Raw genomic sequence first — 14641 nt, 5'->3', positions numbered from 1 at the left:
GAAGATCCCACATGCCGCGGAGCGGCTGGGCCCCGTGAGCCATGGCCTCTGAGCCTGCGCGTCCGGAGCCTGTGCTCCGCAACGGGAGAGGCCACAGCAGTGGGAGGCCCCGCGTACCAAAAAGAAAAAAAAAAAAAAAAAAAAAAAAAAAAAAAAAAAATATATATATATATATATATATATATATATATTGAATCCCTATGTTGTATACCTGGAAGTAATATAATATTGTAAATCAATATTTTAAAAATTGAAATATTTCACTTTTTAAAGTGAAATGGAGGTTTCACGTGTTTTTTTCAGCATACAAACATTCACAACAACCTTCTGGATACTTATTTTCTACTTTTCCAAAAAAGGTAATTCTCATTTACTAGAACCTCACCCACCACTGAAGAATTCAAAGCTCCTGAGCTCAAAAGTGATCAAAACACACAGATAAGTATAATTAGTAGTCCAAAGCTTGGTTTAAATATATGGTGAACAATAAACACCCAGTAATAAATACCAAGTGTATTATCATTGTTTCTATGAGGTGATGACTCATAAACTAAAACCACCTAAGTCTGAAATTTTCTGTACTCAGTGTCTATTGGTATAAAGACTTCATTCTTAATGCTTCTTATGGCATCACTGGTTTTATAAATTAAACAATACATTTTTAGCATTCCGTAGTAATCATCACTTTCAAAAACTGTAATATACATCTACATGTTACACAAACATATAATTCTCTACATAAGCATTTTGTCATATATCACCTCTTAGCCTCAAATAATACAAAAATCTATACAGAACAAAACACCACAGAACTTTTGTATATTCCCTTTCCTCAGTTGTTAGCAGGTAGCACTGCTTTAAAGAGAAAGTGATGAAAAATCAGAAATTTTGCAACCAGTGTTTGACTTCAACTTTTTCCTTTATCATCTAGTACCACCATATCCTGCTGCTGTCCCGGGTCTGGTCTCTGAGCTTGAATATGCCAAAGAGCTACCTGTGCCTCCAAGAAGTGGTAAGCAGGGCTCTTTCACGTGCTGGAGTATGAGGGAGGGTGAGATGGGTGGTACCATGAGTCCGAGAAGGGTGTTGCTGCTCTATTGCTGCCAAATATTCTAATATTCCTCCAGTTCCCAAGCCAGTCCAGAACCCTGGTCCTGAATGTTCATTTCCTTGCTGTCCATGCAAGTGCTGCCAAAACCAGAGGTTGCACCATGTTGACCTGTGAACTCAGACTTAAAGCCCACAGGAGGGGCTCCTGCTGAGTTGGTGAATCTCTGATAACGATGAGAATGTGGACTATACTCAGAATATGGTGGAGGAGAATCTTGACAAGGAACAATATATAACCTCCAAAGTCAATAGCAAGTAGCACCACGATGGTAATCACTCCACTGATGCCACATGAATCTGGGGAGTACAACTTCTCTGATAATAATCAGAGAAAGAGTTAAAGCCATGGTTTTCCCTAGACTCTCTCAATTGCTTCAGGCCAAGTTCCACGTGATCTAAGTTATACTCCAAGCTATAGGAGCCTCTTAGTATATACCTTCAGAGGATTCATAGCTTTTACAGCCTGGCAGTTTTTCCAAATTTGTACTTGATATCTAAATCAGTCTTACATCCCCGCTGTATATGATAACCATTCCACCCTTTGTTCTGACACTGTATGAATTTGGGGGTATAAGCATCCCATCCAGCTATGCCTCCAGTACATTTCACTGTGGAATTGGAGCCAACCCACGAGAAGTGGTATAGCGGTCCTAGCGGAGGGTAAGAGCTTTTACATCCCACAACAATATTCTGTCTAAGTCGTTCCAGGCCTGGGCAGGGCCCACGGTCAGCAGAAGTGAAAGGAAGCTGAGGAGAGGGCAGCGTCTGGCTACTTCCAGCCCGCCAGCCTTGGCCAGGGTGCTTGGTGAAGACGGCAAAAAAAGAGGGATGGAGGGGGAGTGGCATGAGTTATGTCATAGTCTTTTTTTTTAATGTGCATCTTATATCTTTAATTTTTCATTAGCTTTTGGCAATGACTCTTTTAATGAAACTATTTTGTAGTTTTGAAGCCCTCTGGAGGCTTCTGCATGACAACTAAATTAGGTAACCAATTCTGCTTGTTTGACTTGGGAGCCCTTGGTTTTTTGTTTTTTTTTTTTAACATCTTTATTGGAGTATAATTGCTTTACAATGGTGTGTTAGTTTCTGCTTTACAACAGAGTGAATCAGTTATACATATACATATGTTCCCATATCTCTTCCCTCTTGCGTCTCCCTCCCTCCCTCCCTATCCCACCCCTCTAGGTGGTCACAAAGCACCGAGCTGATCTCCCTGTGCCATGCAGCTGCTTCCCACTAGCTATCCACCCTACGTTTGGTAGTGTGTATATGTCCATGCCACTCTCTCACTTCGTCACAGCTTACCCTCCCCCCTCCCCGTATCCTCAAGTCCATGCTCTAGTAGGTCTGTGTTTTATTCCCGTCCTACCCCTAGTCTCTTCATGACATTTTTTTCTTAGATTCCATATATGTGTTAGCATACGGTATTTGTTTTTCTCCTTCTGACTTACTTCACTCTGTATGACAGACTCCAGGTCCATCCACCTCACTACAAATAACTCAGTTTCATTTCTTTGTAAGGCTGAGTAATATTCCATTGTATATATGTGCCACATCTTTATCCATTCATCTCTTGATGGACACTTAGGTTGCTTCTGTGTCCTGGCTATTGTAAATAGAGCTGCAGTGGACATTGTGGTACATGACTGTTTTTGAATTATGGTTTTCTCAGGGTATATGCCCAGTAGTGGGATTGCTGGGTTGTATGGTAGTTCTATTTGTAGTTTTTTATGGAACCTCCATACTGTTCTCCATAGTGGCTGTATCAATTTACATTCCCACCAACAGTGCAAGAGGGTTCCCTTTTCTCCACACCCTCTCCAGCATTTATTGTTTCTAGAGTTTTTGATGATGGCCATTCTGACCGGTGTGAGATGATATCTCATTGTAGTTTTGATTTGCATTTCTCTAATGATTAATGATGTTGAGCGTTCTTTCATGTGTTTGTTGGCAATCTGTATATCTTCTTTGGAGAAATGTCTGTTTAGGTCTTCTGCCCATTTTTGGATTGGGTTGTTTGTTTTTCTGTTACTGAGCTGCATGAGTTGCTTATAAATTTTGGAGATTAATCCTTTGTCAGTTGCTTCATTTGCAACTATTTTCTCCCATTCTGAGGGATGTCTTTTCATCTTGTTTATGGCTTCCTTTGCTGTGCAAAAGCTTTGAAGTTTCATTAGGTCCCGTTTGTTTATTTTTGTTTTAATTTTCATTACTCTAGGAGGTGAGTCAAAAAAGATGTTGCTGTGATTTATGCCAAAGAGTGTCCTGCCTATGTTTTCCTCTAAGAGTTTTACAGTGTCTGGTCTTAACATTTAGATCTTTAATCCATTTTGCGTTTATTTTTGTGTATGCTGTTAGGAAGTGTTCTAATTTCATTATTTTACATGCAGCTGTCCAGTTTTCCCAGCACCATTTATTAAAGAGGCTGTCTTTTCTCCATTGTATATTTTTGCCTCATTTGTCATAGATTAGGTGACCATAGGTGTGTGGGTTTATCTCTGGGCTTTCTATCCTGTTCCATTGATCTATATTTCTGTTTTTGTGCCAGTACCATACTGTCTTGATTACTGTAGCTTTGTAGTATAGTCTGAAGTCAGGGAGCATGATTCCTCCAGCTCCATTTTTCGTTCTCAAGATTGCTTTGGCTATTCGGGGTCTATTGTGTTTCCATACAAATTGTGAAATTTTTTGTTCTAGTTCTGTAAAAAAATGCCAGTGGTAGTTTGATAGGGATTGCATTGAATCTGTAGATTGCTTTGGGTAATAGAGTCATTTTCACAATGTTGATTCTTCCAATCCAAGAACATGGTATATCTCTCCATCTATTTGAATCATCTTTAATTTCTTTCATCAGTGTCTTATAATTTTCTGCATACAGGGCTTTTGTCTCCTTAGGTAGGTTTATTCCTAGATATTTTATTCTTTTTATTGCAATGGTAAATGGGAGTGTTTTCTTAATTTCCCTCTCAGATTTTTCATCATTAGTGTATAAGAATGCCAGAGATTTCTGTGCATTAATTTTGTATCCTGCTACTGGAGCCCTTGTTTTAAAGTACATTTCTTAATTGATCTTGTCTTGGAACATTCCTCATAAAGGCCATTATAATTCTAGATTGTCTTGATAAGATTCTGCCATTTTTGTGGATATCCACAGCTCCTGGGACCACAGTTCTTAGACATAAACAAGCGGGTGTGCTAGAAGGTGTGCTCGGTTCTTGGGAATTTCAGGATCCCATTTCTTCAGCTAAGCCTTGGGTCTCTTGGAGCCAAATAAACACCTAAGAAGCATGTGCCACTGGGTTGGGGATTGTGTGGTGTTTTACAGTGTACCTCGCTGCACAGAAATTTTCTTGAGGATGTTGAGTGACCTAGTGTTAATCTAACCCATTCTGTGAGCAACGTATTCTAACACAGGAGTCTTGGAGTTAGGTGGTGAGTGCTCTAACAGCTTTGAAGTGCTCAATCCATTTCCACCAGTGTTGCAGCTTTTGGCTTCTGAGATTACCATAAGAAATAGCCTTTCCCTCCTGTGCATGTTAACACACCAGCAGTTACCAAAGCGCTGTTACTGTGGATTGGCCAAGAGAAGGTCTTGTGTACATCACCAGCAATTCCAGTGTAGAATTGGGGAAAGGACTGAACCAGCACATCCCCAACAAATGGGGGCTGTGGACTGGGATTCCAGTCAAATGGGGCACTGCGGACTAAACCACCAGCATTTCCCAAAGTGGAACCAGGGACTGGGCCAAGAGCTTGGAACTTGGTTCTAGTAGACCTATCTTTGCTAACTCAAGCTGACCTGCCCTGGGCTAGAAAGCCAATTACATCAGTGGCTCACTGCAAAGAGAACATAGCTGTGAACCAAGGAGAACCCTTGGAAATGGCAAGAAAGGCAGAGAACTAAAAGCATTTGTGGGTACCACTGCCTGTGTTTCTTGTTGCCTCCAAGGTTGTTGGGAGTTTCCTCCAGATCCCATTGCTGCTACAAAATTAAAAAACAAAATTCACCTGAGTAAACTTTAAAGCTCTTACTGCCTTTATTCAGTGATTCATGAGCCAGGTGGTATCCCATGCAGCAGACAGAAAGGGGCTCTGAGGAGCTGTACAAAATGAAAGGCTTTTATGAAGGGAGCAGGACAAGGAAGTTAAACTAGCACAAGACAATTGGATATGCAAGGTCACCTTCCTTTAGGTGGGGCACAGGCTTCTATCAGGCAGGTTCAGTAGTGCTGACCAAGTCATTCCTGACTGGTTTAAGATTCTATTCCTGGGAGAGTCTGTAATTATAATTAAATTAGGTAGTAAGTCTCAGTTTGGTGACATGGAGTTTAGTATAAGTGACTCCATTTTTGGCCTGTTGTCTCTTTTTTAACACAAATTACCATAAACTCAGTGGCTAAAAACAACACAAATGGATTATCTGACAGTTCTGGAGGTTAGGAGCCTGACGCCATTCTCCCTGGACTAAAATCAGTGTGTTGGCAGGGCTGCATTTTTTCCTGGAGGATATAGGGGGAATTCATCCCCTTACCTTTTCCAGCTTCTAGAGGCTTCCCACGTTCCTTGGTTCAAGGCCCCTTTCCTCTATCTTCAAGGTCAGCAATGTTGCATCTCTCTGACTTAATTCTTAACTCTCTTTTAAGAACTCATGTGATTAGGTTGGACCCACCCAGATAATGTAGAAGAATCTCTTCATCTCAAAATCCTTAATTAACTCACATCTACAAAAGCCCTTTTGCCACATAACGTAACTTACTGTCAGGTGCAGGGTTTAGGATGGGGACGTTGTGTGGGACCGTTGCTCTTCCTACCACAGTGCTTCATTGTTACTTTAAAAGAACTGCCCAGACTTCTCCTGCAGGGTCTCCACCTCTACTAACAAGTGATAGGATATAGTTTAATGCACCCATCTGACAGATGAGAAAACTGAAGCCCTGGGAGAAAGGGGCATTTATGAAGTGCCTACTGCATGCCAGGCCCTGTGCCAAGAGCCTCACATGGCTTGTCTCCCTTAATTCTCCAAACAACCAGAGAGGGATGTACAATACTATTGTATATACAATATGGCTGAAGGACTGTGCAGTTGCAAGGGGCAGAAACCCCAGCATAAACTGGCTTTAGCGAAAAACAGTGATTAAAAACCCTGAGGTTGATCTTCAGGCCCAGCTGGATCCAGGCGTTGGATGGATGTTATCAAGAGCCTTTGTCTCGGGACTTCCCTGATGGCGTGGTGGGTAAGAATCCACCTGCCAATGCAAGGGACATGGGTTAGAGCCCTGGTCTGGGAGGATCTCACATGCTGCAGAACAGCTGAGCCCATGCACCACAACTACTGAGCCTGTGCTCTAGAGCCCTCAAGCCACAACTACTGAGCCCGTGTGCCACAGCTACGGAAGTCCGCGTGCCTAAAGCCCGTGCTCCACAACAAGGGAAGCACCACAATGAGAAGCCCGCACACCGCAATGAAGAGTAGCCCCCATTCACCACAGCGAGAGAAAGCCCACGCGCAGCAATGAAGACCCAACACAGCCAAAAACAAATAAATTTTTTTAAATGCTTAAAAAAAAAAAAAAAAAAGAACCTTTGTCTCTTCATCTCCTGGCTTTGTGTTGGCTTCTTTCTCAATCATGTTCTCCTTTTGTGGAGGCAAAATGACCATGAGCAGCTCCGAGCAGAAACCCTAATCTCTCTGAAATCCTTGGGGAAAGAGACCTTCCGTTTTCCAACTTCCAGCAGAAGCCCTGGAGTCTCATTGAGCCCCCAGGAGTCTAGCATCCATATCTGGACTATCAGGGAGGGTGTGAGGGTGGAATGTGCTCATAGGCTGGGGCTGAAATACATGCCCAACTTGAAGCCTGGAGGTTAAGGCCAATCTTTCCCAAACACAGGGCCTGGGTGTGCAGGGGCTTTTCCCCAGGGAAAGCAGGTGCTGTTATAGAAGTGACGATGCACATGTGTAAAGGAGTTAAAAACCCAGTGTTGGGGGAAAATGCTCCTTGTCATTATCATACCCATTTTATAGGAGTAGAAACTGAGGCACAGAGTGGTTCAGTAAAATGCCCTACATCACATAGCTGGTAAGTGGCCCTGCCAGAACTTGAACCCAGATCCCCTCCCGCTGCACGTGATCGTCCCAGAACTCAGGGCAGGGCCCCTCCACGCTTGGGTCTCTGTCCCACTTTCTCTGAACCCCCAGACTGGGTCAAAAGACAGATTTTAGTTGTTAGCTACCCCAAGGTCAGGCTGGGATATTGCTGTCTGTGCCCTGACATTTTAGACCTAGAAGTCCCTCCTTGCCTGCAGAGGCACCTCTAATATAGGGAGGAAACAGGCGCTCAGGCACCCGACCACTGACCCCTTTCAGGTCCTCCTCTGTGATGGCCAATTCCACGAGGGCTCCATACCATCTTACCAGGAATCCAAACAAAAGACACAGCTTACTGGCAAAGGCACCACCTTGGCCAAACCATCTTTACAAGGAAAGGGCAGATGAGGGAACAAAGAGGATGCTTGTAATAGAGATAGTCTCCTGGGAGATGCAAGAAACAACGGAGAGGAAATTGAGGCTTTGTGGGGCAGTTCCTGGAACTGGGGCCAGAAACCGACAGGATGAGGGCCTCTTCCCAGAGGGTGCAGTTCATTAGGCTAAACAAGCCAGACCCCCTAGTGCAGGCGGTTAACCTAGGAAAGCTGCTCCCCCAAGGGGTGACCGGACTGAACACATAACATCATTCCAGAGGAGACAAGGGGCAAAGAGTCAATATTTATCAAGGTCTTACTATGTGCTGAGCACCTCACGTGATGAGGCTCTTAATCTTCCTAATCACTGTTCTGAGCAAGCACATTAATTTATACATTTTTACAGAGGGAGACTCTGAGGCTCAGAGAGGTAAAGCAACTTGATCAAGAGCACACAGCCATCAAATGGCAGAGCTGGATTGAAACCCAGGTGTGTCTGACTCTAAAGTCAGTGTTCTTTCCTCCCATGACGTACATTATTAGAGGAAATGTGGACATCCCAGCAACATTTCCAACTCACTGTTTCTGGAAAGCCCCATCAAAAGCAGAGTCTTGGGTTGGATGGACCAGGTGATGGTACCTAGCGGTCAATTCTCAAGTTCTTAGAAGCACAAAATAGAGAAATGTTAAGGGGAGGAGTTGATACAGATGACCTGAGGCTCAGGTAGGTGTGCATGAAGGTCTTCCAGGTACATGGAAGGAAGGCAGAATTATGTGGCAAGGCGGTAAGACCAGATGGTAGGCAGCCACTGCCTCAGGTCTCTCAAGGGTCACCCACACTGCTCCAGCTACCTTCCTTGGGAACCACAAACTTTCCTGTGATCCAGGAATAAAAGGGGGTCTTCAGGACACAGCTGCTCTGCCAACTTCTGGCTGTTGTGTTTCTTTCTTTTTTTAAAAATTTATTGTACTGAAGTATAGTTGATTTACAATGTTGTGTTAATTTCTGCTGTACAGCAAAGTAATTCATATATATGTATACACACACACACATTCTTTTTCATATTCTTTTCCATTGTGGTTTCTCAGAGGATATTGACTATAGTTCCCTGTGCTTTACAGTAGGACCTTGTTGTTTATCCATTCTGTATACAATAGTTCGCATCTGCTAAGTGTTTCTTTATATTGTTCATGCTTAGATACATAGATATGGGGTTCTCACTCTGCCCTGATCCCTAAAAAATGTTGAATCTGCAGTAGGCAGAGCATACACATTTATGGTACTAGGTACACTTTCTCACGCAGCTAAGAAATAGTTACTGTTTCTTCACTGCCTGTTGTGTGAACTCACAAAAGCCCTGGGCGACGGGTATTTTACCCCTCGAGTAGTTGCTGTTGGGGTCCCAGCACCAGTAGGCCTCCGTCGCCAGGCCAGCGTGCCCCCTCTCCGGCACGCTGGCTGCCAAGAGCTCTCAGCCACCCCGCCTTCTTCAGAGAATTGCCGTCTGTGGACAGGAGCTTCACCAGGTGGTTATGTCCTTTCAAGAGCACCCCACAGTCAGTGCTGCCATGGGGATGCATCTGGAGTGGGTAACGACTTTGTGACATGATCAATCCCACAGCCCACAGGGGATCACGCGAAGGCTGGACCTTACCTGGGGCCACTTCCCCGCTTGGCTCCCTAGTTCCCTATCCTGGTTTCCCTCACCCCTTAAAGGTTTTTCCTAAGTGCTCTTCCTCAATAAATCACCCAATGTCCTAAGATACCCCCACCCTATTTTACAGAATAGGAAACTGAGGCTTAAATAGGATGCCCCCCCCCCCGCTTAGTCTGTCCCCAAAGTTCAAGCCCTTTCTGTTCTTTCATCCTGCCTGGACAGAATGGACAGCAGACAGATAGGAGGGGAAACCTCAAGTCCTGGCAGCGATGGGCAGCTTTTCCTCCCCGAGCTGCAGCCCAGGCTTCCTTGGGCAGAGCGCGCTTCCTGTTTCGCTCCCCCTCCCCGAGTCATCAGCCATGCAGAGCGGTGAGAAGTCACGGAGCAGGACTGGGCGGGCAGCAGGCACTTGAAATGAGATTTCTCAGAAGCCTCCGTCCAGCTCTGCTCAGGAAAGCAGGGGCTGTGCAGGATGTTCCTCCCCGCGCTTGGCTGCTTCAGGATCGGAGGCAGGGAGACCCAGAGGCTGCTCTTCCTCCACCTGAGCCTCTCCTCAGAGACAGACTCTCCAAGGTGTTTCAGGAAGGATGGGGCAAATGGCAAAACCCAGGTACCCGGAGCTCGGTTGGCTCAGCCACCAAAGCTGCACAGCAGGGTAACGGGAGACAGTGTCCCCAGAACATGCAGCAAAGGCTGAGCCACACACCCCTGCATGTCCCCAGGGCCCAGAACATGAGAGGCAAACTCTTGACCCCCGAATCCCTGCTTCTTCCGATTTGGCTCCAGACACCCTCCCTCCAGTCACAACTTCTGGCTCTCAACTTTTTCATTTTTTAAAAATTGAAGTCAAATTTACATACACTGAAATGTACCAGTCTTGGGTGTGCCAGTAAATGGATTTGGATAAATGTGTACCTGTGTAATGAACACACTTCTCAGCATATAGAACATTTCCATCACTGCAGAAGGTTTTTCGTGTTCCTTTCTGATTGACCCCTGTAGGCAATCACTATTCTGATTTCTGTCACCATGAATTCGATGTACCTGTTCTTGAACCTCTTATAAATGGAACCACACAGTATGTACTTTTGGGGGTCTGGCATCTTTCACTCAGCATCTTATCTGTGAAATTCGTCCATGCTGGGCAGGCAGCAGTCGTGACTCCTGTCTTTTACTGAGTGGTATTTCATTGTGTGAATACACTGCAATTATTCCGCCATTGTCCTGCTGAGGGACGTTTGGGTCGTTTCTACTTTTTGGCTATTATGAATAAGACTGCTATGAACATTCTTGAATAACTCTGTGGACATATGTTTTCATTTCCCATGGATTAATAACTAGGAGAAGAATTGGAGGGTCATGGAAGTGGTATTACTAACTTTATAGGAAGCTAACAAACTGTTCTCTAAAGTGGACATACCATTCTACACTCCCACCAGCAATGTTTGACATTTTGAGCTGCTTTATAGCCTCACAAACATTTGGCTTGTCAGTGCTTTTAATTTTAGAAATGGCGTTTCCCTGTTGACTTATGAAGTGAAGCACTTCTGCACATGCTCATTGGCCATTGGTATATATTATTCTGTGAAGCATCTATTCAAGTCTTTTGCTTATTTTTATTTATTTATTTTTAAAATAAATTTATTTATTTTAAAAATAAATTTATTTATTTTAAAAATAAATTTATTTATTTTAAAAATAAATTTATTTATTTTAAAAATAAATTTATTTATTTTTGGCTGTGTTGGGTCGTTGGGTCTCCGTTGCTGCACGTGGGCTTTCTCTGGTTGCGGCGAGCGGGGGCTGCTCTTCGTTGCGGTGTGCAGGCTTCTCATTGTGGTGGCTTCTCTTGTTGCGGAGCATGGGCTCTAGGTACGCGGGCTTCAGTAGTTGTGGCACGTGGGCTCAGTAGTCGTGGCTCACAGGCTCTAGAGCACAGGCTCAGTAGTTATGGCTCATGGGCTTAGTTGCTCCGTGGCATGTGGGATCTTCCCGGACCAGGACTTGAACCTCTGTCCCCTGCATTGGCAGGCGGATTATTAACCACTGCACCACCAGGGAAGTCCCTTGCCTACTTTTTTTTTTTTTTTTTTTTTTTTTTTTTTTTTTTTTTTTGCGGTATGCGGGCCTCTCACTGCTGTGGTCTCTCCCGTTGCGGAGCACAGGCTCCGGACGCACAGGCTCAGCAGCCATGGCCCACGGGCCCAGCCGCTCCGCGGCATGTGGGATCCTCCCGGACCAGGGCACGAACCCGTGTCTCCTGCATCGGCAGGCGGACTCTCAACCACTGCGCCACCAGGGAAGCCCCCCTTGCCTACTTTTAAAAAATGTGTTTATTTTTATTTTTGTTAACTATTTTTCCATTTATAAATAGGAGAGAAATATTCTGCAAATCACCCTTTCTTAGAGAGGAATGATTAGAAATTAACTCATTTGTGCTGTTGAGACACACGTAGGTAGTTCCAAAGGGTTCCTCTTATTCTGTAGCTAAGGTACCTTGCTAGGGGATTTCCAGCTATTGGGTGGAACCTCTCAGGAGATTCTCTTGCAGTGAGGATGGAGGTTATGATGCATCCTTGGTTGGTACTATTACCTCTAAAATCTCTGTAGAGAATACTGGATTCCACACTGTCCGTGCACTTCTTTCTAGTTCATTGATTCAATATATTAATATTAGGTTAATCAAATTTATAAAAATTGAATCAATCATATTCTGTTGAGATAACTTAATTAAGCTCTTGGCTTCCTATCAAGCATCCATTTTCCCCTTCTTTCCTAATTCTTACTATGTTCGGTATCCACTCCTTCCCTACCCAGCCAACTGCTGCACCCCAAGATCCAGACTGGACCTCAGTGGTCTGAAAGTAATCCTATTCCTGTTTGCATTGATTGCCCTAGTATGAACACATGAGCCAATTCTGACTGTGAGCTGTGAGGGCATGTCTGTTGGGGGCTTTGGGGGAAGTTTCCTCTTTCTTAAGAGAAAACTTTCAAAAAGATGAGCTCTCTTTTTTGCCTTGGATGGTGCTTTGTGAGGTGATGCCCGGAGTAACTTGAGATATCTTATTACCAGCCTGAAGAAAATCTGACACTGAGAACTACAAGCAGAGAGATTTAAAAAGTCAGGGGCTTCCCTGGTGGCGCAGTGGTTGAGAGTCCGCCTGCCGATGCAGGGGACACGGGTTCGTGCCCCGGTCCGGGAAGATCCCACATGACGCGGAGCAGCTGGTCCCGTGAGCCGCGTCCGGAGCCTGTGCTCCGCAACGGGAGAGGCCACAACAGTGAGAGGCCCACGTACCGCAAAAAATAATAATAAAAAGAATAAAAAGTCAGGATTCATGACACCAACATTAAGTTACCGGATCAGTGAATCCTGAAGGCTCCTTTTGCCTCTGGTCTCCAAGTTTCACGAGCCAGTAAACTTTCTTTCTTTCTTTTTTTTTGCGGTACGTGGGCCTCTCAGTGTTGTGGCCTCTCCTGTTGCGGAGCACAGGCTCCGGACGCGCAAGCTCAGCGGCCATGGCTCACGGGACCAGCCGCTCCGCGGCACGTGGGATCCTCCCAGACCGGGGCACGAACCCGTGTCCCCTGCATCGGCAGGCGGGCTCCCAACCACTGCGCCACCAGGGAAGCCCCAGTAAACTTTCTGATTAAATTAGTGGAGGGTGTATTTCTGTTATCCGCAGCTAAAAGGGTCCTAATACAAGTGCTGGGTATGCATGCTATTCTTTTAATTTTTTAATTAAACTATATAACATTTAAAGTACACAATCAATGTTGTCAGTATATTCACAAGGTTGTACAACTATCCCCAATATTTAATTCCAGAACATTTTCATCATCCAAAAGGAAACCTGTACCCATTAGCAGTCATTCCAAACTCCCCTCTCCCCACATCTCCTGGCAACTATTAATCTACTTTCGGAATCTGAATTTGCGTATTCTGGTATATATACGTATGTATGTATGTATGTATGTATATATATAAAATCGTACAATAAGTGACATTTTCTATCTGGCTTCTTTTACTTGGCATAATATTGTCCAGGTTCATCCATGTTGAGCATGTGTAAGTACTCCGTTCCTTTTTATGACTGGATAATATTCTTTTGTATGGAGGTACCACATTTTGTTTATCAGTTCATCAATTGCTGAACATTTGGGTTGTTTCTACTCTTTGGCTTTTTTGAATAATGCTGTTATGAACATTTGTGTAAAGGTTTTCTTGTGAACGTATGTTTTCAGTTGTCTTGGGCATATACCTAGGAGTGAAATCTTTGGGTTTTGTGGTAATTCTGTGTTTAACTTTTGGAGGAATTGCCACTCTGTTTTCTGTAGCAGCTGTACCATTTCCATTCCAACTAGGAATGTATAGGAGTTCCAGGTTTCCCACATCCTTGCCAACACTTGCTGTTGCTGGTTTTTCCTCTTTCATTATAGTCCTCATAATTGATGTGGAATGGTATCTCATTGTGGTTTTGATTTGCATTTCCCAAATGTTGAACATTGTTTCATGTGCTTATTGGTCATTTTTATATCTTCTTTGGAGAAATGTCTATTCAATCCTTTGTCCAGTTAAAAATTGGATTATTTGTCTTTTATTGTTGGGTTCTAAGAGTTTTTATGTATTTTGAACATAAGACCCTTTATTAGATATACGATTTGCAAATATTTTGTCCCTTTCTGTGCATTGTCTTTTCACTTCCTTGATGGTGTCCTTTGAAGCACAAAAGGGTTTAATTTTGATAGAGTCCAATTTATTTTTTTCTTTTTTTGCTTGTGCTTTTTGTATCATATCTAAGAAACTGTTGTCTAATCCAAGGTCTCTAAACTTAACACCTATGTTCTCTCTAAGAGTTTTCCAGTTTTAGCTCTTACATGTGGGTCTATGATTCATTTTGCATGTGGATAGCCAGTTCTCCTAGTACCTTTTGTTGAAAAGACTATTCTTTTCCTGTTGAATTGTCTTGGCACCCTGTCAGAAATCAATTGATCATGAAGACAGAGGTTTATTTTTGGACTGTCAATTCTATTCCAAATGTATGTCTACCCTTATGCCAGCACCACAGTCTTGATTCCTTGATAGGTTTGAATTAAGTTTTGAAGTTAGGAAGTTTGATTCTTCCCAACTTTGTTATTCTTTTTCAAGATTGTTTTGACTATTCTGGGTCTCTTGCATCTCCATATGAATTTTAGGATCGGCTTGTTATTTTCTGCAAAGAAAAAAAAGAAGGCAACTATAATTTTGATAGGGAATGCCATGAATCTCTAGGTAAATTTGGGCAGTATTGCCATCATAAGAGTATTAAGTCTTCCAGTCCGTGAACACAAATGTCTTTCCATTTATTTACATCTTTGGTCACTTTCAAAGGTGCTTTGTAGTTTTCAATGTAAAAGAAGTCTTTCACCTCTTT

General features: G+C 43.5%; 1 pseudogene; it reads right to left on the bottom strand.

The window, feature by feature from the left end:
* Positions 1-923: 923 nt before the first annotated feature.
* On the bottom strand, positions 924-9150 carry LOC131763661 (store-operated calcium entry-associated regulatory factor pseudogene; annotated as a pseudogene).
* Positions 9151-14641: the final 5491 nt, after the last annotated feature.

Source organism: Kogia breviceps, chromosome 10, assembly GCF_026419965.1.
Source record: "Kogia breviceps isolate mKogBre1 chromosome 10, mKogBre1 haplotype 1, whole genome shotgun sequence".
Taxonomy (NCBI): domain Eukaryota; kingdom Metazoa; phylum Chordata; class Mammalia; order Artiodactyla; family Physeteridae; genus Kogia; species Kogia breviceps.
This window is presented reverse-complemented; position numbering and strand designations above follow the sequence as displayed.